The sequence below is a fragment of the Mchenga conophoros genome, linkage group LG4 (genome assembly GCF_057382185.1).
Source record: "Mchenga conophoros isolate Kocher_MC1m ecotype Shallow Benthic linkage group LG4, M_conophoros_male_GT1.1, whole genome shotgun sequence".
Taxonomy (NCBI): Eukaryota; Metazoa; Chordata; class Actinopteri; order Cichliformes; family Cichlidae; genus Mchenga; species Mchenga conophoros.
Window position 1 is genome coordinate 28160789 of NC_140529.1, and position 25143 is coordinate 28185931.

General features: G+C 40.5%; 1 protein-coding gene across 2 annotated transcripts in view; it reads right to left on the reverse strand.

The window, feature by feature from the left end:
• Nucleotides 1–25143, reverse strand: part of adgrl1a (adhesion G protein-coupled receptor L1a) — a 116208-nt gene that overhangs the window by 79034 nt on the left and 12031 nt on the right. The window contains exon 1 of one of the 2 annotated variants that reach the window (XM_085271495.1): nt 16353–17023. The exons of the other annotated variant lie outside the window; for it this stretch is intronic. The gene's annotated coding sequence lies outside the window, so the exon portion shown is untranslated. Of the gene's footprint in view, nt 1–16352; nt 17024–25143 lie in introns of those variants that run through there. 2 annotated transcript variants of the gene reach the window in all.

A 25143-nucleotide genomic window follows, 5' to 3' on the forward strand; every position in this document is an offset into this window, starting at 1 on the left:
CACACACACACACACACACACACACACACACACACACTCTGCCTTGAGCCGACACCCACACCTGTGGCCTGTCTCGTCATTCTGTAGTCAGTGCCCGTCATACCTAACACTACATTCACCTGAACACTTGAATGCACACATCATTCACTACAGTGCTTCCTTCCTTGTCAAGAGGCATCATCCATGCAGCAAGTCATAATTATCTCTTGACTAATAATTAGTAAAATAAATACAGCAGCAAAAAAAAAGAAGAAGAAAAAGACTGCAGAACACATTCTTCCAATGTACTTCCATAATGTGTTCATTATGAACACTTACGTTTTTCTTTCTTTCTCCTCACTTCCTTCTTGACTTTGCTCAGCCCAGCTGAGTTGAAGGTTGCTGGGGTGGGGGCAGAGCAACAGCTTGCGCCAAGCCCAGTGTGACATGTTTTGACTCTTTACTTACACATTAATTCAAGTATTGATTATGTTTGTGTTAAGCGCAAGGATAAAGAGCGCTGGGAAGTCAGAAAAACACGAAACTGAATTCATCAGAAGCCACCATTACCATTCAGGAAACAAGAAAAAACACTGCTCACACACACACGCACGCCTTCACACACACACACACACACACACACACACACACACACACACACACACACACACACACACACACACCCCTCAAGTACCAAGGACAAATGCATCATACATGCACAGTACACACTGAACGCACACTGATGCAACTGAAAAGCATCACTGCAGCTTTCATACCCAGATGCTGCCTTACTTAGAAACATATGCTGACACACACACAACTGCTACCACATTCATTTCATCTGTAGCACAGCAGGTCTTTGGATGCCGATCCATAAACATTGATTCACACTTCGATTCGCTCTTATTCATTTTATCTATTTACTCATTCATTCACTTATACATTTCATGTCAAAGACCTGCCAGCTGCCGTGGCTAAGGTCTGGTAATTGAATCATGTAGGATTTTGATATTATTATTTCTTTTTTTTTTTCACTAATTAGACATAAAAATCTTATTTTGTTTGTTGTGGAAGCGGTGTGTCTTTTTCCATCAATCAAGCGGGAAAAAACAAAGCATTTTCTGCCTTATTATGGACTGAGACATTTTTCGGTCTCTAAGCTGATAGACATAACACTGACAACTGCGAGTTGTTAAAGTAAGACTTTCTTTAACAAACCTGATCAAAACTGCACAACAATAGGAATAGCATTTCAGCACCTTGGAGAAATGTAGCAGCTGCGCATGTGCATCACATTACAAATTCTACAGTGTCCATTGGGCAGTAAAACAGTAATCTTTCACTCACACACACACACACACACAATGGAGAAAGCACTACCAGAGTGAATCATGGTGTCTGAGTGGTAGACAGGTCCCACAGACAACAACGGTGTAAATTAAATTCCATTTAGGGCTAATCCCATTTCCAAACCTCTGCCGGGTCTCACTGCTGTTGTGACAGTCAAGGAAATCTGTCTCAATTGTTCACTGCTACACTGCACGAATTGATGGTGATACACGATATAGCATAAATAATGGAGCTTGATCACCAAGAGACAGACCCTGAAGGAGACTACGACAGGGTCAGAAAAGAGTGCTGCAGCCAAGGATGCTGGGAAGTTCACGAGATGAAGAAGGTGAGAGAGACAAGCAAGCCAAACAAGTGAAAGCCTGATGAAGGAGCAGCAAGAGCAGACAATGTATGTGCATTTATACCACGCAAATTCTCCTGACATTTTATACTCAGTACTGTCTTGCTGGCGGGTTACTGATGAAGAAGAGGTAAGAGGGGGAAGGATTTGAGTGCAGCACAGGCTGGACAGACAATAGCCTAATCACAAATGTCCCAACATCATCCCAGTGACAGTGTTGCACATAAAATACGTCCACACACTTCTTGGCGTCGAAAGCAAATCGGCCATTGGCATCCCAAGGGAAAGAAAGCAAGAATAAATTATCTTGCTGCTCTCTAGTAACAGCTCCTCTCTAATCGAGCACTGGCATCACTTAGTGTTCCTCTCCCTAGGAGAGTAAATAAACTTGTCTATTACATGAAACAAAATGGTTCCCAGTTATAGCATGCCAAGAAGCTTGAGATTATTTTTTAATGGCGTTTAAGCTGAACTAAAAATACAAGCCTCAATTTTGGTACTCTCTGGGTGACAAGAGGCAAGGATAGAAGAGGTTCCCTGAAAAATTACACAGCCCAAACCCACTTTCTATAATTACACAGAAGATGAAATGAGGTGTTCAAATGTAGCTGAGCTTTTGTGCCAAGGAGGCTAGAAAGATGCTCATCTCCTGGGCTCATCTAAAATGATGTAGAAACGACAGTAGCCTGACACATAGATATAAATGTGCAAACACCATCCACCTACTTTTCCTATTTACATTCATTCCACATCCAACTCGAAATTCACATCCAATTTTACAGTCAGTTCACGTCCAAGCTGGCACTCAAATTCAGCCACTTGTGCATGCAGCCTGTATTCGCAGGTCAGTGTGGTTAAAGCTGACACTTTCTGTCAACACACCCATCACTAACCCCCATTACTCACTCACTTAGTCTCTTCCATCATGCCTCACTCATTCATTTGCCTGCAAGCGCACATGTGCAACAACGCCCCCACAATTTGCATGAACACACAGAAACACACACTCACTCCCCACTTGTTTGCTTAGCAATTTGTTCATTTGCTCAGGCCTTCACTTGTTCACAATATCCTCGCCCCTTCATTTGACTTTCCTTTATTGTCCTAGCCACTCATGCTCTCATCTGGTCCCCTCAATCTTTGCCACCACTCCTCCATCACATGCTCATTCTCTCATCCACTTGTTCCTTCTACTTCTCACCCATCGGTCTCTGTCGCACACACTCTTTTTCTCATCCCCATTCGCTTGTCTCTGTCACACACTCCTCATCTAGTCCATCCCACCCTGTCCCTTCATTAACCTCATGAATGACACACTCACTCACCTCTCTGTTCATCCTCCACTCTAACTCTCTCTGACCAAGTGTGTTGTCTCCCTCTATGTATAGATTGCTTCCACTTATTCCAATATTAGATTTAAGAGCTCCTTTAAGTGCTAATCAGGTTGTCATCCGTGCAGCCAAAATCAGAGGCTTGATAAATAAAGGCTTGTCTTTGTTGGCTAGCGGCTCACTGTGTTTAAATAGGTGACACTGGAGTGCATTCTAAGCACACTAGATCGATGCCAGAACCCCTGGGGTCCCCTGAAATGGTGAACAGAGACAAAGCTTAGCGCTCGATAATAACACAAGGATAGGTAGCTTGCTCCCTATTTTCAGAGGTACTCTCCCTGGGATTTTCCTCCACTCTCCTCACTTTTTTTCCTCATCCTTTTATCACGACAGACCTTTTCAACTCACCACTTAAACACAGAGACCTAAAATCTGACACCTAAAACCTTTATTTTTGTACATTACACCGAAGATTAAGCTGTTGCACTGATGGAAGAGCATTAAAAAATACCTACAGACACAACAAGCACAGTTATCTTCTATTCCCAAGCAGCACTCTCTCCTGGCCAATCATCCCATCATATCCCACTATGGCCAATTTGCTGCTATGCCTAATCCTGAAGTCAAACTGTTCGCCATCACTTGAAAAAGTGTACCAACAACCCTCACTGTCACCTGCAACGCCATATCAACACACATCTCTCGCTCTCTAAATATATATATTAGAGGCGATCGTGGCTCAAGAGTTGGGAGTTCGCCTTGTAATCGGAAGATTGCCAGTTCGAGCCCCGGCTTGGACAGTCTCGGTTGTTGTGTCCTTGGGCACCCATTGCCCATTCACCCGTTGCCTACTGGTGGTGGTCAGAGGGCCCGGTGGTGCCAGTATTCGGCAGCCTGGCCTCTGTCAGTGTGCCTGAGGGTGGCTGTGGCTACAATGTAGCTTACCATTAGGGGTGGGTTTTGATAATCGATTAAAATCGATTATCGTGATATCGATTCATTAAAATCCTGAATCGATTTTTTAATATAAATTTATTTTGCCCAAACACCAGAATCTCAGGTTAAACCTCACAAAATTTCAACAACCACCAAACAGCTAAAACAGTAAATGAGAGCAGGAACACGGATTCTGCACAAAGACGTAAGCACTGACTAAAAAGCGCGGACCCGCCGACAGATCTGAATCAGTGAGATGTCGCCTTTCTCACCCGACGGCACGGGCACGGTCGGGGCTGAAAGCCGACAGCTCGCTGATTCTGATGTTTCGGCGGCCCACGCTTTGTGTTTACACCCTTTTGCGCTGATTCTAAAGCTGCAGGTTTTATATCTCTCCAAACAATATTGACCGAACCAACAGCAAAAGAAGATCCAAACTACGCTTCACATAAACATTGTCATGAATTCCCTCTGACTTTTGCTGTTTTGCTTCCACCATGATAAAATCACACTTCATGCACAGCTCTCTCTCTCTCTCTCGCTCTCTCTGTATACTTCAAGAACAGTTTCCCATCTAAAAATCTGTTTTCTGCATTATTCGCTTGCTTGTTACGCACAATTCTACCGTTGTTTACAGCGCTGTCGGCCGCTGTTTGTTTTTCTTTTACTTACTTCCGAAAAGAAAACCTAATTTCTGCCGTTCAATAGGCTTCTGAACTAATTTGAACTTTTTAAAATTATGCAAAATGCAAAACGCTTAGCCGTGTCTCTAATAAAACCTCTGTAACTTCAGAGGTAATGTTCATATGTTGATTAATGGTTTTCTTTCGTTTTTGATGTACTGCAGAATATTTTTTATAAAATCCCAGGCCAGGAAAATCAATTTCATGTTTTTCTGTGTTTTATCTTCAGCTACTTTGACACAAAGGCATCTGCTGTGATGCTTACACCTTTGATAAAGTCTGTCGAGTGTCAGCTTCCTTTTTATAGATACAAATAAATGTAAATGTACTGATCTGAATTATAATATTTCTGACTGTCTGAGGAAAAGTTTCCCAGATTCAAATTGAATTGAATCAAATTGAATCAAATCGTGGATCGAATCGATTTGGGACCTTGTGAATCGGAATCGAATCGATTCTAGAAATCAGTGACGATACCCAGCCCTACTTCCATCACCAGTGTGTGAATGTGTGTGTGAATGGGTGGATGACTGAATGTGTAAAGCGCTTTGGGGTCCTTAGGGACTAGTAAAGCGCTATACAAATACAGGCCATTTTACCATTTACCATATATATATATATATATATCTACACTGCTTACACACACTACTGTAACACAGTGCCCTTCCTTTACTCTCCTCCTCGCTCTACCTGATCTCACCCTGCATCAACTTACATTCCCTCACATGAAAGCTTTACACCATGCAACGCCACTACAAAGGTCCACCTCTCCCTATGTGGCTCTTTTCCTTCACTTTGATTTTCTGTCCATCAAGGGGGCGTGGATTAGTGCTCTCTTGTTTATCTCCTCGTCAGTTTTATCTATCTATCACTAAGCCATCCACTGTGTGGCAGCGGCCCCAGCACTGCATTAATCCCCTATCAGCCAGCCAGCCATCCATCACCCTGCTGTCTATCACGTCAGATCCATCATCCGCCCATCTGTCTCACACTGCCCATGCTCGGAGATGATCTCCTCGGAGAGCCCCACCAGCAAGTCACAGAGGGCGGAGGGGACAGTGGGGCAGAAGGAAATTAGAGGGAAATGCAAAAAGAGAGTCAAGATTATAAACTGCTGTTCTTTCTCTCTCCCTCCCTCAGCCCATATCCTGCTGAAAGCTTTCACAACATGCTTATTAGATGTTGTGTTTTCTTCCTTTTAATTTGCCTCTTTTCCTCGCCTGCTAATTCTACCCAATGGGAGAGATGGCAGTGGTGGGAGAGACGTCTGCTAGGACGAGGGTCGTAAATCCCATAAAACCCAGCTAAAGTGAGAAACACTAGCCCCTCCTTTTCTAGCATGTTGGAGCAAGGAAGGGATATTGTCTAAAGCCTCCGGCTTTAAAACAGCTCAATATCTGGGTTCATCAGGGGTCATTTGTATTTCCATCCATATCTGCTTGAATCAAAAGGTGAGTTAGGGGGGCACATGAGCAGGAGAGAAGGTGAGTGTAGGGCAAACGTTAGTACACTCGCAAAAGGAAGCAGAATTCACAAAGGTGCATGAAGCGCAGGATGAAGGGGCAAGAGAGTGCAAACAGGCACATATTAGGAGAACCAGTGAGCACACAGACATTTAGGTCTGTAAACTGCAAATGGTAGGTGAGCAAACAGGTATGTATGTGGGCTGAAGCGGCATAATAATTTAGACTAGTCGACAAACAGTCTGTGTCTGTGAGGGCAGAGCAAATTATGTAGAGGGTAACAAAAAGAGCAGAGAAAAATAGGCTAATGTAGATGCTTTCAGACTTATTACAGAGGGAAAAAAGTGAAAGTCTAAAATGTAGTCTAAGAGCTCAAAAGAGACCCTAAGTACTAGATCTGTGGGAAGCAGTTTGTTTAAATACAAACCATAACCTGTTTACTATGTGCAACCACCTCGAGGTGATTGCACGATTATGGTTTGCAGTAACTCGATTTGCTCGGTAGACGATGTTCGCATGATGCGTTTGATGCAAAGCAGCCAAGCAAAACATGTTTTTTGCACCACAAGGAAAATGTTCAAGTCTGTTTTGCTGTGATGATCAGTTTACAGAGCCCTGTAACACAGGCTTTGTTACTTTACTTTGAAACACAAAAAGACACTTCTCTGTCACCCAGAAACGTGTTGTGCTTTTTCAGCTGACTGTCTACCTCCAGCCGTACCTTGGTGTTGTACATAAACCCACTGCTTTGCATGGAAACAAGGAATAGTGAAGTAAAGCAAAAGATTGATTTTGAGGTCAGTCACCTAAGTCAGCCATTCTTCAACTGTGGCTCCAATTTAGCTAAGATAATCCAGTTAGCATGACTACATGACTGCTGCAATAATTTGGTTATGATCACGTTATTAGCATTCATGTAACCTCTTCAGGTTAGGTGTAGAGGTATTTTACATTGATTCTGGTGTTTGCTTTTATTTTTTTAATTTCAGCCATCAGAAATCTCTACAGTATAATTATTACATGACTCTTTGTGAGAAACACCAACAATAGAAAACATAATGGAATCTTCTTATAAAATGAATAAAAATGCCCTCCCATCACGCCCACCTTATTTGTCCCTAAGCCTCTTTAATACAGTGTATTTTAGTCATACACCTTATTAAATATACAGTGTAATATGCACAGCAGAAATGTCAGTGGAATACAGAATGCTGCATTCGTCTGAACTTGAATGGTAATTATGACCTAAGCAGTGGTCCATGTCATATGAGTGAATAAATACATCGAGTAAGAGTTTACAGTGCATGGTTCACTGTATCCCCCGTTAATAAATTAGCACTTTCTCCTACAATCGACAATAGCTATAGATCTCCGATCGCATGTAGCGTCTTATACCTTCATGTATTTTAGTGCTACTGTAGACTGATGCCCAGCCCCAGAAATGCATCATTGATCATTTCTCAGTACAGTTAAATGGTTTTTTATCCTTGCAGGATCCATTCTAGGATCACATCTGGGACTGCAAAATGTCTTGTGAGCACACAAGATGCTCCATAAACACAGGAAACCAATTGACAGCTGAGATATCTGTGTAACAGCAAAGCTGATGATTACAGCAGACATAGAATGGGAGAAAATAGATGTGCAAAGCTTCTACTTTTATCTATAATGAGCCTAAACAAACATCTCCAAACAACTGCTTCTTCCATGGGGCAGCAGAATCAGATGAGACAGCTGTCAGAAAGCATCCATATCCATCCTGAGTTAGCTCTAATTAGAACTGTTCTCCTTCTTCTGGCCCTCTTTGACAGATACTGCTCAATCACCACACCGGTGCTGAGCACTGCTCCAGCTAGGCCAGTGCAATTAAATTGAATTTTATTTTCATTTACGATTTTGGCTTCTGTCCATAGTGAGGCATGATAATTCAATTCAATTCAATTCAATTCAATTTTATTTATATAGCGCCACATCACAACAAAAGTCGCCTCAAGGCGATAATTGAGATAACAAGACGCTTTTGTTTGGCGTCATAAAAATCTAGTGCACCCCTTTCATTTACAGTGGTGCAATTCCATTCACACCGGACTGTGGCAGGTTAAAATTACCACCAGCTCAGTTAAAGGAAAGAGAAGTCTCGGTTTACAGGATAGGTAAAATGCATTACGTTATGCATTTTACGTCATGTTATGTAATCTCGACCACAACAGTGTCTGAAATATTAATGATCATGATTTTACTTCAGCCCTACGATATATTATCTGCAATGACAGAGCACAGTACTAATACAGGGACACCTCACATGTGGCACAGTCCCCATATATGCATATACTGTACTGCGCAGTGTGTGTATGCATTAATACTAATCGCACAAGAGCCGAGTCTTGATGTGATGAGTCATTAGACACAATTCAGTGGCAGCATGCTTTTGCAGAAAAGTTATACCTTCCGAACATTGCTACAGAGAGAAAGACACACACAGATACATGTATAAACAGCTGCACAGCCAACACACACCTAAATTATTTCGTAAACACTGAATTAATCAGCTCTTAGACAAATGGCTGAATAAATACTGTAGATAACCAAATCAATATTATACACTCAATTCATTTGAGTTCACAGAGATGTCAAATTCCGCATAGTTCCATAGCACACTGATTAAACAGGCACCACATTAATTCAGTAAATCAATAAAACCAATCCGTCAAATAAATCAAGTCGCATGGCCGACTGCAGCCAATTGGAGGGCAAGGGCACATTAGAATTCCCTTGCTCTAACTGCATATCTGTGTCAAGCAGGCAGAACACTGATTTACTGTGTGGATTCCACAATTTGTTGAATGAAAATGATTAATCCATGAAACAATAACCAGGGTGCCAAGAAGGCACATGGTAATTCTATAATGATCAAAGACTCAATTAAATCCATTCCCATTCTGTTTCCTAAATGCCTCTGCAGCTGCAGAAAGCATGTGTGCGTTTGTGTCTTTGGTGATCAGTTTATGTTGTGTTATGTGTGTCTTTTCTGTATCAACTTGGGGATGTGAGCTGACCAGGGGGCAAGCTGTGCTTTAGCGAAGTCCTATTGTGGTCAGGTGACGTACGGCTCGTGATCATACACTAAAAGCACTACAGGAGGACAAGCGGTGTGAACGTAATTGTTACTAGATTAAAAGTACAATCATATTCGGACAGACAGACTAGCTACTCTATTCAATTACAGACATGTCCTTCACCATCCACAGTGTAACCTCTTGCGGTCCCCATCTTCAGATTTTCATTTTTCATAAAAACGTTTGACTTTCTTTTGTCCCCGTTTCAGACAAAGGTAACAAAGCACTCGATAACTAAAAATTGCTGCACAGCAGTGTAGTTTTTAGAAACAACGACAAAAAAAGAAAAAAAAGAAAGAACCCTCCATATAACCACAGAGGGTTTGCTGAGCATGCATGGTCATTTTTAGCAGCATCTTACCTCACATTGATTCTGTTAATACCACACCTGGGTGCTAGTTGTTGACTGTTTCAGTGGAAAAAACAAAGCTTTATCCACTCAGAGGCATGAGCATTGCAGCCTCAATACTATCTTTGCAATGCAAAGAGGAAACTGTACTTGTGCCTCTATAGCTGATCAGCATAGAAATATCTTGGATTTTGCAGTTCATTCCCATCACTCTCATCAACCCCATGTACATGCATCTCAGGTGTTTCTGAAAGCATGCTGATAGACCCGGCTTATGTTACCTGCCTTCTACCACAACAGACAGAAAAGTACCTTGCTCGCTAATGAACATGATGAAGCAATTAGCTGCTAGAAAGAGAGTAAATTTCACGAGGTGGCCAGAAATATATCAAATAATTATTCCCGTTATGCATCTACCAGCTGTGTAAATAAGCAGGTGTTTGTTAACTTGTTCACCGTAACAACTGATACTCAATCACTGTTTACAGATGCTAATTTAAGCAAAGCATGTGAAAACTGAGACTTGTGTAGTTGCTCTTTAGTGCCATCAGCTAATTGTTGGGAATTTAAACAATTGCCTGGACACAAACTCACTTTTACCTCAAGACGATTCCTACAGGACTGTGCCGCGTTCTGTCCAGATAAGTTTGGCATGTTCGCTGCACAAGTACAAAAGGGAACATTATAACAACAATATTGTACTAGGCCGATTAAAAACACACACACACACACCCAGAGCGGCAAAAAGGTTAATAAGCTGTTGCACTCATTCACTTTTGCATACAGTGTCAGGGAGGTGAATCTATGATACCACAAGTGTGGGTAGTACTTTGGTTTGTGTCCATATGTGCAGAGGAGCAGAGGGCATGAGGATTGGAGAGGCGCAGCACAGGCTAGTCTCAGGTGAGGCATGCATAGTCCCAACATAATTATAATCCTTAATTAATCCACCTCGGATGCTCTCTCTCTCTCCCTCTCTCTCTCTCTCTCTCTCTCTCACTCACTCACTCATCTACCTCTCTCTTGAAGTTCATTGCTCTAGGTGTTTATGGACTTTTTCCATCACGGTGCACTTCCCCCCTCTCCCTCTTATCTGGCATCATGTAAAATGCTCTGGGTGTTTTTGCAGCTGTTTATGTATATACGTGCCCTTTCATACCTTTCTCAAGGAGCTCCATCTCTTCTCCCATTCCCCTCCTCCCCTACCTCATTTCTTTTTTTCTCAATCTGCTTTCCTCCAGCTCCCATCTTGGCAGATAGGAAAACAAGCAGCTTCTCTCAGTCCCATGTTGTTTCTTGGTGTTCTCAGTACTCACAGCACGGAACACAGAGACATACAGACACAAACATGCTCACACCAGTCCAACACCATATACTCCAATGGGAGTGCTGCTGACACAAATACAAACCCACTAGGGCCGTCCCTCTGTGGAATGACTCAGGTGTGTCTCGCATGAACACAGCTTGCAAGGATCCTGTTTATAAACATGTCTCTCCTAATTCTAGTGCCCAACAGAATGCCGGTATAGCAAAGACAACACCGAGTAACTCCTGCAGTCATTGACTGCGAGAGGTCGGTGGCAGAAAGCGAGAAAGGAAGAGGATTGTGCAAACGGAGAAATAATAAAGGAACAATGAAGTTCCATTGAAGATGAAGGGTCTGGACATGGCACTAAGCAGAAGGTAATGAGGATAAAGGTGTCAGTATTGACGCAGGTAGAATGAGAGCACCAGGTGTGAGGAGGAGTGACGACTACTTCTGCCATTACCACTCAGTCTCTCGCTCTGTCCATTTTGGCCAAGCCAATTAGAGGGGCTCATCCACCACTCCGCTCTGCACCCTCCATCAAGCTATCAGAAAACATAAGGATTGATTGGACAAGCTATTAGGTCAATTGATCCCTGTTTCCTTTCATCTGTGTGCTCCTCCTTTTTCAGATGGATAGCTTAGATGTGGAAACCTACTCCAATTACCTAAAGTTTCACCTTTTGTCTAGTCAAAGTTTCTCCCATATGCTCCTTTTGGGTATTTAGTTTTAGGTGAAAATTTGCATTTAGAATTTTATAAATATTTGGGTTTACTTGCACATATTTGCATTTATAGAGCTTTCTGTGACCGCGTCCACGGTTCGCAGAAGGACTGAAGTTGATCTCAATGGCACCATTGCCATTATACACCTTTGGCAAGAGCTGCCACAACTTACTTTCCAAAATGCCAGACAACCCACAGGGAAAAATTATACTGATTTGTGATCATTATTTTCAAGTACCTTTAAAATTATATTCTGCCACAGGGCTTTGAAAACCTGTAAAACGCATGTTCAGAAATGAAAACTGGAAAACAAATTGATTTGATAGCTGGGATTTAAAGTTTTCCATTAATTTTTTTTTTAGAAGCAAAGGTGACTGGACAGCTCAAGTAGTTTGGGTATATGTTTGCCTACCTATCTAAACTCTGAATATCCAATAAAGGCAGAAAATTACATAAAATAAAAAGAGCAACTGTAATATGGTCACTGAAACTCCAGCGACACATTTGTTTTAAACAGAGATCCCATTTTCTCTGACAAATCAGTGTAAAACTGAATGAATTGCTGGTGAGGCTGATTGGTCACATTGAATGAGCATCACTGAGTCTTTCCCCTGCTGTACACCCAGTCGTCTCTCAGTCGATAGACACAACCCAAATACACCAGACACTCAATCCAATGTGTTGCTACATGGACCAATCCAGCTAATTTAACACCCACTCCATTTATGAAAAAGAGTCCTCATCGATTTTTTCTGTTCATGTGCTCTTATTGCTCCTGTTCATTTTCGCCACGCCGGCGCCTACACGTGCTCAAGGCTGGCAGCAAGTGAATTGAATTAGTGTGTGGTGGGGTTCCTGTAAGATTGGCTCCTCAAAACCCACACCTCCAGACTTTCTCCAGATGTAGCAGAGACGCCAGAGCCGATAACCAACAGGCTGCAGCACAGCTGCGTGACTACATCACCGATAACTCCACAGCACAAAGCCCGGTAGCCTCACAAAGGACATTCAATGCCCATCACTTCTGCACCTCATTGCCACAGCAAAGAAAGGCACTGTTTCTTGGCCGTTATATATATCCCTGGCCAGTGCAACCTCCACTCTTCACCCCTTCTATTTTCCTTTCCCGTCTCCCTCTTTTTGCTGCTTTATATCCAATCCATTATTGCATGTTTATCCTCCAAAAATGTAATCTAGCATTTAAGGGGAAAACAGCCAAATGGGCTTAGAAAACATAATATGGTATTTTTGATTGCAATAATTAGTCCAACAAAAGCTGTTAAAAACCATTTCCAGTGTATTTTGTCAGCAGTGGTAAAACACTGAAACACAATAACTGTCATAATCATAATGGTTTTCCTGTCAGGACAAGTCTTATCAGGCTAGTGACAACCCCAGAACTGCCACTGCCAGGTAAACACTGCTAACTACAAAGGCAAGGAGCGAGGAAAAGCTACCTGGCACTACACAATAAAGAGCTTCTGGGTCAGTCCAGAGAAAAACTGCCCAACAGACACGCAGAATTTGGACATAACAAAAAGGGTAATAAAAGAATACTCCTGCCCATTCACAAGGGGCGCACAGGTACCCAGGCAGCATCCCGTGAGACAATAATAACGGGCATGGATCCCATCACTGCCACAACCCTCACTGGTTACCTCCACCCTAATAAGATTGAACAGGCTGAAGAGCGCTTCTTAATCTCATACTGTAACGATGCTATATCACTCATCTGAATGCTTTTTGTGTGCTATGCAGAAATCGGATTAAGAAAAAAATGTTTGTTAGCCATGTATTACAATGGAAAATAATCTTCAGATTTATGATAAATCTATATATATTGACCACGCACATATCCGAAAATAAATTTTTTCAATGGCCTGCTGTACGTGCAAGGATTTTACTAATCCAATATCATATCTGGGAACCTTCCATCATCAAAAGACAATTCTGAGATTAAGTTTATCATTTGAATATACTGCAACGCCATAGTAGAGTTCCTCTGTTCTGTACTGGAATAAATATTTGCCTTTAATTCCCTCCTGGAGATTGAAATAGCTTATAGTGGCATTATGTGTGCACAGTAAAGTGTGTGTTGTTAAGTGGGCATGTTAGAACACCATCACCACATATGCAACAATTTGAATTAATTAAAATTATTCACTTTGTAATGAAAAGAGAAATGGCTACATGCGTTATCGTGTGCACTTGTAGCTAAATAATTTTTGTGTTTGCCGCACAATGTTATGAAATTCTGTGTCTTGACTTGACTGACGGATGGCTTTAATTAACAGATTTTCATAGCAAACGGCTCCCTTCTATTCTTTAGTGATTATTCATTTATTTTTTATTTTAATAACATGTGTAATTGCCCACTGAGAACCCAACATTTAAAACAATTTGATCGCAAAACAGAAAATTGAATTGAATTGCGTATTTATCTGTATTATACGTGCATTTTGAATTATGTTATTTGCTACCCCAGAGGGCATTAAAACTGTAGAATAATGTACTGCTATACTGTTACTACAAGCCACATTCAGTTTCATTTCATACCATCTTATGTGTGAAAAAGATGTCACTGGCTTTCACAGGTTAAGGATAAATCTCCATGCAGTGTCAAAATCAACAATCCAGCTTTTTGGCATGTAACATTCAATATGTATTGCTTCTAGTAATTAACAATCGTGACAAGAGCTTCTTTTTTTTTTTAAATCAAGTATTACAGTGACAGAACAGGTGTCAGCATTTTTTTGTAAATCCAGTCAATGTTATTTTTCTAATGTGTCTAATGTGTGAAACAGAATTATGCTGAACTGTCCTGAAATAACACAGGTTATTTTGTAAAAATCATCAATTCTTTTTCCTTTCCGCTAATTTTCTATCAACAAAGTTATTTAGTCAGTCTTGTCAAAGAGCTGTAGGGATCTAAACAGCAGAAAGCAAAATGAAAAGAATTTAAAAAAATCTGAAGGTGTAGTCGCTTTGGGAACTTAGCACTGTTAATCCCATTTATAAAAAAGATCAAGTGTACGTGTCTGTGCACGTGTGCGAGCGCCTGCACACATGCACAGACATACATGCTATAAACGAAAACATGAGTATGTGCATTTCTCATGTTCATATAGACTCAATGACTACACTTTAAACCTAAATGGATAGAAGAATTTAAAAAAATCAACCAGGTTCTGTATACAGTGTCTTCTTCACAGCAGATGTTTTAAATAAAATAAAACGATGATCAAATCCTGACCACAACATTTCAAAGTCTCGAAAAACTCAAGTAAATCTAATTCTGATAAGTGACTTATTAAATGTGTGACAATCATTAATGCCATGCTAATATATGACTATTATTCAACCATTGAAAGCCGGGAATAATTTTTCTGATGGTGATGTGACACACAGACAAGGGGGAAATAAATCCTTCTGTCTTCCCGAGGAGTGTGTTTGGCAGTAAACCAATTCCAAGTCTGGCTTCTTGAATGCCCAGATAACGCAATCAGACAGTTGCAATATTGCTGTTTTACCACCTGAAGAATTTAAATTTCATTCAGCCCCTTCAGAATAGTAGACATGCCAATTTTTTCCCTAAGAATTGGCAGGGCAAACACAATGCACCCCAGTGAAATGAGGGAAAGAATGAGGGAAAGGATTACAAACTGAAAATAACTGTTTTCAGGGGCTTTCTTGTTTGCCTCCTCAGGTTCAATTTTATCATAATAACACACAAAGACAAAAGGTTTGATTTCATCTATCAGAGCTGCAATACAGTCGGCTGATGCCTTTTTATTAGAGATTTTATTATTAAATTGGGAATTAGCTCAGCGTAGTAACATTATAATGGGGTTATCATGATTTGAACCCCTAAATATTAAGGGGGTCACATTTGATTAAATTTGGATGTATGACAGTATGCTTCCTGGCTTGGTTTGTAGTGAGGTGATATTAAGACAATAACATAATAACATATTCTGTTGCCATTTTGTGCACAAGCTATTATTAGAATGTCAGATGGGCTAAATTTAACAGAACTTCTCACATAGTTTGGGAGACCCAGAAACACTCAAGGACTCCCCAACAGCTAGCCTATAGTTAATGATTTGACAAGGTAGGATTAATGATGTAGTCTTGGACAGGGGGTTGGACAGAGTAGTTCACACTGAGGCTGTACACTTGCTCTGATGCATTCCTCTAATAATCAATTGGTTACTTCATTTCCTTCTCTAATTGAAGGAACTTGCGGAGCAAAACCTGAACAGAGTGATTACAAAAATCACTTCTGTCACAAATATCCCAGAACATCTTGTTTTTTTTCTTGTCTAAAAAGAGTCGTGATTTGCCTCGATTTCCCAATGTCAACTGAAAACACTTCACAGCTTCTTCGCTTTTATAGGACATGCACACTGTCACTTTCAGGCTCGCAGACCCTAAGTATTAATTAAAATTGCCAAAATCTGTTACTGTCCAGGCCACGGTGCAACGCACAGGCCCACAGACGAGAGTTATACTCGCAGATGCGACTAATTTAGAACATCCAGCACGCATTTTAAATATGAGGCGACTGCTGTTGACGCACCGTAAACATGAACTTCGCTACCTGTCAAAACATAAAATATTACATAAATAAATCGTATTACCACGTCTGAACACCTCACGCAGGCTCACAGAAGAAGCCAGGTTGCTGCGCATTACATGCTATTACTGTCGCACTCGTATCACATGTATTTAGAGCACGTGTAAAATAAAAAAGCTGGACATCGATCCTACCTTGTTTCCTCCAATCTCCTTCTCCTTGTTTTCTCAGTGTGTCTCATTCATTCTCGTTTCTCTCCTCACTTGCCTCCTTCTCCTTTTCTTCCCCTCTGGTTATCACTCGTTTTTTCTCCTCTCTGGTGCCGTCTTCGTGCGGATGCATAAGAATTAAAAATTAATAGCCTGCTATCTTAAAGACGGGAGACGGGGGGGGGATATCCACCCGACTAAAAAATATGATAAAGCCAATGGAGGGAAAATCCTCACGGACAAAACAGATTCTCACGAAAATGCGCCCGTGTGGGCATCAAAATAAATAACGGCGACGACACCATCCTGGTAGAAAAATAATATTAGAGCATGCGGAACACTTTAACGATGAAGGTGACGGAAATGTTAAACTATAGTTGATTAGTAAGAAAAATTAAGTTGTAATTCTGTTGTCCGTCCGCCGCTGGCTTGGTGGTGAGCATTTGAGCAAATGTGTCACCGTCGCAAAACGTCTGCGTAATACAGACCAGACTCTTGCATGCCTGATGTGTTTCTGTTACACGCTTCCCCCCCCCGAACTGTCGACTCCTTGACTTCGTGCAGCTCTACAGTGTAAAAATCATCCGTTGGAATTAGGACAGTCTACACAAGTCACATGCGGTTATCTCGTGCGTCTTGACGCACAGAACGGATCACTCTAGTTTCCCTCTTTGTCGACAGGCAGCGCGCACTCTCATCAGGACCGTCCACACGGCATTTTCAACCTCTGCAGTTCTGCATCAGGCCAATTACAACCTAGCGCATTCGTCACTGGCTTTCACATACAGTTTGGTACCTTGAAGACAGTTTCATGACAGTTTTATAAACAAGCCTTAGTCGACCTAAGTTAGGGAAATTTAGTCTATACCACGTCTGCCCGCCCACTAATGAAACGGCTTTTTTTGTATAACATTAGCACCTTTTCTTTTCTTTTTTTTTTCCAGATGCCTAACCCACGTGGTTTCCCAAGGTGGATTGTAGGAACCGCCAGAGATCCTCTAAATGGTCATCTGTAATTGCCCTGCAAATTAGGTGTAGCTTAATTGCACACAGTGTAAGCAAATCGTCTTGAAGTACCTGCAAGAAAAAAAGGACACTGACTATTTGATTCCTACATTAACTTTGCTCAGAACCACCTTCCACCTTTCTCTGATATATATTTCACTATACAAACGGTTCCAAAAATGCTGTGACTGTTTTGTCTTATGCCAGCATGTTTAAAAGACGCTGGGGCAAGGTCATCAAAGACCTGGTTGTATAATGACTGAAAAATTCTAAAAAAAAGCCTAGTGGAACATTAAGTGATTAATTAGTTTAATTAGCAATAGGTCACAAACATAAGTGGGTATAAAAGGAATATATAAGAGAGGCTGAGTCTTTCACAGGCAAAGGTTATAGCGGTGCACCGCTCTGTGAAAAAGCTAAAGAGATAATAGATCAGTAATTTGAAAATAAGAAAAAAACTGAAACTTAAAAAACTGAAAATGACATGATCAACAGTAACATAAATCTCTGTACCGGAGGGCATTCACAGTGGGTCTGCATTCACAACAGAGCTTATTCTAAAGCAGAGCTCACTCTATGGGCTCAGTAACACTTTCCTCAAACCTCTGGCAGTGAACAGAGTGTAACTACATCCACAAATACAAGCAAGATCCAGAATCGCTGCTGCCTTCTCGGTGCCAGAGCTCATTAAAGACTGAGGAAAAGCAGAAAACTGCTGTGGAATGACTGATCAAAATTGGAAACTGGCTTTGGACATTATGAATGCTGCATTTGCCTGGTTAAAGAGGAGAGAAGCCATCCATCTTGTTATCAGAGTACAGTTTAGCAGTCAGTGTTGTGATGGCATGGGTGTGCATTAGTGCACATGGCACGGGGAACTTGTAAATCTGTAAAGGCCCCGTGACTGTTGATTGATATATACTGATTTTGGTAGAACATGCAACTACTCAGGTGACTTCCTTATTTCATTCAAGTCAATGCCAAGCCAGATCCTGCACGTATGCCGGTAGCTTTCCACCCAATGACCCTTTCATCCAATTATAACACCTGGCATATTATGACACAAAAAATATGACAAAGAAGACTGTTGAACTGTTGCAGCAGCTGACATTTTGCTTGTAAAACTACAAGTAACACAACTACTGCAATTTGCTTCCTCAGTACAAACACTTACAGAGTTCTCTTAAACGAATCAGAATCAGAATCAGAATCAGAATACTTTATTGATCCCTGGGGGAAATTATTTTTTGTTACAGTGCTCCATTTTAAACCAACATTAAGACAAGACAGACAATACGCTAACTAAGAATAGTACAATATATACATATATATACATACATACATACATACATGAAGACGATGATCATCACAATGGTAAATACATCTCTTTCCCAACTTTTGGAGAAAAAAACTGGGATGGATGTTGCTGCATCAGACATAAAATTGGTCTATTTTTTTACCCAAACCCAAAAAATTCTCAGTTTTCACATTTAATTTGATATGTTGCCTTTGTCTTCTATACGGAAATAATATGCAAATCACTGTAAACTGATTTGTGCATCATTTTAAACTGCATGCATCTGTATTTTAAAATTAAACAGCCAGTGCTCTAATCCAGCTACTTAGCCTGCCACTGAAATGCTTTCACTGCATTAATTTTAAAGAGGTGTTTCACTTAGAAATCGTCCAAGTTTTTTAAATAGAAAAGACGTCATGAAAGACAAAGTTCTATCCATGTGTCAGCATGAAGTCGAGGTGACTGAACCTTGCTGCTAGAGAGGTGAAATGTCTAATGTCAAGATGGAGCTGAAGCTTCAGTGCAGGACATTATGTTGACTGTGTGTTAAAGATTTATTTTAAAAGTCCAACAATTTTATACTGTATGGACAGTTAATCAATAAAACCGCCATGATAACAGCCATTTGTGTGGGAGTCATTTAAATCAACCATACAGCAAGTTCTCTGTGCTCATATAAGACTTGTAGATTCTTCACTTATGTGCACCATGTATTAAAATGTATCTAGGCTTTTTATTTTTTCCATTAGTTTCAAAGCACTTAAAGAAAAGTTTCTAAATAATGTCAAAGCACCAACATTAAAAAAAACCTACATCTTTAAGATTGCAGTCTGCTGCCCAGGAATAGATGGATTTTTCAAAAGATTGCTTTTCTGGTTCTTCTGGTGTCAGACAGTTTGTTGAAAAAAGAAAGCGTGTTATACGGCTCTGAGTGAGTACATTGGCAGGTGTTCTCCAGGACGTTCACAGGTGGGTACAGGTTTAAGGGGGTGAAAGTGTATGGAAGGAAGGAAGAAAAAAATCAGCAACTAAGTGGAGGCATTGAAGCTTCTTGGTAGTTCTACTAAAAGCTACTCTTAGTTGCAGCTGCTCACTTTTTCCGGTAAGTGTAGGCCTATTCTTTTAAGCCTGTTTCTCTTGGGCCAAAATTAGCATCCCATTTAAGGTCACCGAGAATTACAGCTGCACCTTGATAAGCAAACTAGCAAGCTAGGGCTAGGACTGGGCAGTGAGAGCTATCCTCCAAATAAATATGGTACTCACCAGTTAAAAAAATAACACTGGCTTCAAACCAGTAGCAGTCGATGACATTTATATGGCAACATTCCTACACTGCCTAATGATGCCTTAAAACATAAATTACATTACAGCATTACTTTACTGTTACCCATGGAGACAGCCACAGACATTATAATAAGAATCTGAGGCAGACATGCGATATATTTACAGTTCCTCATCCGTCGTCCAACTATACAGGCATTCAGTGAAGTAGCTTTAACATTTATGTCCTTAAATAAACTGAACGATTTAATCTGCTATTATCATTCAAATGCACCTGTTTTAAAAAAGTTACGTATCCTCACTAAAAGCACTTTTATTACGTGGATATTGGCGCGTGTGTCTGTGTGTTCAGTGGAAATTGTTTTGCTATGTCTGCTTGAAAGCCATTAAATAGATTTAAATTTGAACCAACTACTAAAAATGCAGTTTTGTTTGACTTTTATTTTAGACTGAACTTGCCATGAGTAATAACTCTGGATTAATCCCAAGAACTCTTTGTCTCCAGGTGAACATGGGCTAAATTCTCCAGTGCCAGATGAAATTATTTAACTTCCATATCACATGCAATAATTGCACCAGTTCGGGGTACATGTTGCAATTTTTCTTTTTACTCTGAAAATCCTTTTGGCAGTTTCTATTGTGGTAGCTAATGTTGGACTCTATTGAATAGGCGCTACATGCCGTTGCCACTTAGCTTTCTGTTACACAGTACCGACTCTGTTATACCACTCTCAAATCTAGGCAATTGACCTTCACAGGCTGTCTGACTCATTGTGTCAATAAACACAGGGCATAATGTAGTTTGTGCTCTATGGCGGTCTCACACTTTATCAGTATTTTTTCAGAAACAGATGTTATTCATGCAAAGTCACAGTACACTGTATAATTAGGCTGCAGGCAAACCGTGCCACCTGGTCCACTCTGGACCGCTAAAAAAAACAAATGTCGACAAAGTTGAAGCATCAAGTCTTTCCTTTGTGCTTTGCAAAATCTGAACAGTTGTTCACTGCACACTGGTCTCTTAGCAACAACAATAGTAACTCTGATTAAGTGCTGATTGGCCTCGTAAGCGCTGCTCATAAATAATATGATCTCTGAAAGTCAAATGATATAAAAGATAAATAAACATAAAGAATGACAAAGATTTACACAAGCTCTTGATTGAGAAACTGAATGGTGTGCATTAGATAGTTATGATGGGATGTTGTTTGGTGTTGAAATACATAATAAATACAATGAATAGTTTATAACAAAACTAATATATGTGCATTCAAAACAGAACACACAGTTACATTATACTGTAGTGCATTATAGTGCAAAGTTCATGGTGCTCAAATATATGATCTGCCTTTTGTCTCTCCACGCATGGTTGTGTTGTTTTAAGAGGCTCTCAAACAAATAGATGCAACTCAGAAACACACAGGAAGCTGAGTGCAAATCAAAAGCCCAGCTTTATTCAGAAATGCACTTTATAGACAGCACATGGTAATTACTCTCCTGCTTTCACCTAAATAAATTGATCCAGATAAGTGTTGATAAAGGCAGTGGTTAAAACACAGAGCTCATGAAAAAAAATGAAAGAAAATCCAAGATAAGCGTGAGCGCCTGTGTAGCACTGTAGCGGTTTTTGTGCTGATGTGTGAGGATGTTCTAGCACTGAATAATTTCATTGAGGCTCAACCACGACTGAAAATCTCAGTCACTGTTAATAATCATTCTTTTTCTTCATTTGTGTTCCATGTTGCATTTAGTTTCTCAATACAGCGATGACTTGCTCGATAAGACAGACTTTATCAACAAAGCATCAGTGGTCCTGTTTGCCTGAATGTTTTCATGTGTTCTCCCGAAAAGGCAGAGAAAATGGACTCATACAGCTGGCATACTTTAATTTGTTCTAGCTCATGTTTGATTAATGCCAATTCTTCCTAGTCGGAGCTCGTGTTTGTGCGGCACCATATTTACATAACACCTTACCCTATTTGCAAATAGCTCCTATTTTCACAGTTATACGGCTTTGTGTTTTCCACTGATTGACAAATTATCTCCTGTACCACAAACCACAAAACCAAAATTTATTTTTGCAATACTTGTTATCAAAGCACATCACATTTCACAATGTGCTCTATAAAATAATAAGCCGAATAATGGTTGTGTGTGTTTTTGTACAGATAAGGTTGCTACTTAGCAATATATTAAAACATGATATGCATTACTTCAGAATTAATCCGTTTCATACAAATCACTGCTATTCACTTTGTGTATGAATGAAAATTAATCAAGATATTACCTGCATTTCTTTTCAGCATGTTGCCATATTGTCGGCAAGTAAAAACATAGTACTACAGAAAGCCACCATTATTGGAGGAAGTCTTTACTGCCTTTCATGCGTGCCCTGTGTAGTGTAGTCGAGTAGAAGACCTGTGGGCGTACAAATGAACACAATAGCAGGAAAGAAATTGTATGGTATTTCCAGTACTGAAAGGGGAGGAAACCAATGAAAAGGGTTTAAGAGTCTAACAAAGCAGACATCGGTATTTGGAGCCAGCAAAGCGTTGGTGTACCACCTCTGCTTTTATATAGCAACCTGTGACCACCAGAGCGCTCTTCCTATCACTCTCTTTCCATTGGGATGATCATTGTAAAAGCAGTATTTCAACATTTCCAGAGACTGCATCCATAAAGATACCTCCACCTCTCCCTCTCTCTCGTTTCCCTTTTCTCACTCACACTCTCAATCTTGCTCTTTTGCTAATTTTCACTCACTGTGGCTCTGTGTCTCGGTTTCCCTTTTGCAATATGACATCGTCCATTATCTGCTCTTAGTACTAATTGGTGTATTAACGCCATGCTGTGGGTGACACAGTGAGAGAGAGGAAGAGAGAGCGAGCTTGAGAGACCGAAAGAGAGAGGAAGAGGAAGAGAGAGAGAGAGAGATGCAGGATGAATATGGATGAGGCAGACGCAGGGAGGGAACGAGGCTCTGGGGGAGGCGAGTACAGAATGAGAGAGAATGGAAGGCCAAGGTAAATCTTTTCAGCTGCACAAGTGGTTAAGAGCAGCATGGCAAAATGACGAGTGAAGGGGGAAAAAAAAGAAACCATCCTGTAATGGCTTGTTTTTTTTTTCAGTTGGCCTTCTCTGTATCCCTTTCTATCCTGCTTTCACCGTCACCACTTTCAACCCAATTATCCACTCTCCCTGGCGCCACTGGCAGCATATGGAAATGTAAATTACAGGCAAGATGGAGTTGCTGTTGTTTTTTTTTGAAAGATGTGGAAGGTAAGCAGCTCTTGAGGATGGGGAGAGTAGGAGGAAGAAAAGAAAGCGATGACAAACAACTGAAACTGAGGGGCTGCCTTTAGTCCCAATAGCTTGTCAGTATTGCTACTTTATCAGATATACAAATCCACCCACGGAAGAAAATATAGTAGACTGAAGTTGATTTATGTTGCTACATACATACACACTGTGAAGCTCAAATAAAAGTTTGCATAGAAGAGAGTATACATTTACAGCTTTAATATTATATACACCCAAATATAACTTCATGTTGGATGAAGTCCCTTGAATAAAACTGACATATCAAGTATACATATCTCCATATATCTATAGTAAGTACGGAAAGGGAACCTCAACACACTGAAAACATCACCAAACACCAGACTGTAAACCTCATGTAGGCATGAAGGAATACATAAAATGTCAAATGTTCTGGAAGGCCGTATGTTCATGTGTTAGTGCAGCTATAGGTCAGCATCTTTTAGCAAATCCACAACCATGTCTGCTTGGGAAGGCTCCTGCCTCTCTTAAAGAGAAAATGCTGTGTTCCAGTCTCTTATAATGCTAGCAAGAAAAGCCGTAATGGTGAAGTGGGTTGGAAATGATCCCCTGTGCGGAAATCGTTAATCTCAGAGGCTGTGAATATGGAAAAAGTTGGACGCCACATCAGTAAAAGGACTCTTTTTCTTCAGCAGAAATGGGGACAACTGAAACTTCTGGGGTTGATTATAATCTGAATTTAAACTGATGAATTGGACAATTGCCACATCTTTAGACTAAAAAATCATGAATTGGATTTTGCTACATAAAACAAACTACTGTGCAACTGCAAAATATTGTCTCATTGCGTTATTGATGTCACAGCATTTCTCGCCTGATGTACCTGTTTAGTAGCATCTCTGTAGGATTGTTTATATATATATATATATATATATATATATATATATATATATATATATATATATATTGTTTGTTCATTTGTCTTTAAAAACTTGATAAACAGAATTATGACAAAAAGCATGATATACGCACGTGCACCATAAATAAACACACTGATGCCAAACACACACTTAACTACATGAAGGTCCACCAACACGGTTGCATCACATGTTTGAGGGACTTCTCACATGGGCCAGCCATGGGGCTGGTGAATAGCTGCTGAAACTCAGGATACAGAGATCAAAGCTGCTCATCCTTTCCAGTGCATGTGACATTGAGACACATAGAGGCTGATTATTCAGATAAGCAGATCTATCCTCGGGGGTGAAGGCAAAATGGAGATGAGTGTTTTGTTCATTATCATTAAGATCTAGCTTTTCCTCTGTTCACCTCTCTTCTCTCCACATGCTCATATTTCGCCCCCGCAGAGCTGATGAAGCCAACTTCTCAAATCTGCAATTTGCTCAATTATTTTCAATTATCCCGCCATCGCTGCTTCTATCATTCCCCTTAGTTCAATTGTGAACAGAAATCACTTGTTGATTGACAGCAAAGGCCAATTAGAGACAGGAGGAAAACTCTAACCCTTATGGTAATTACGGTTGATTGGTGTCACACAGACATTTTACAGACCATACACACTGATATTGGTAAATGTCCCTTTTACAGTGCAGCCTCTTGTATCTTATCACAAACATACTGTAGAATTAAAATGGATTCTTGCTGAGGTCATTTAAAGTTTTGCCGAATTTTAATATGCTTTACTGTTTCTTTACATGTTGAGTGAATATAGTGCACTGGGAAAGCTTTCAAAGCAACGCCTGAGACAGTATGAATTTCTGTCTAGCAAGAATCCCGTGTCTGTGTGCCTTTAGCACATTAACTTCAAGGTAGTTCTGTCTCAAGGCTTTAGAGAAACTCTTCGGCAGTGTGCACAGAAATCAATGATGAACTGCTTTTGAGCACGACAAAGAC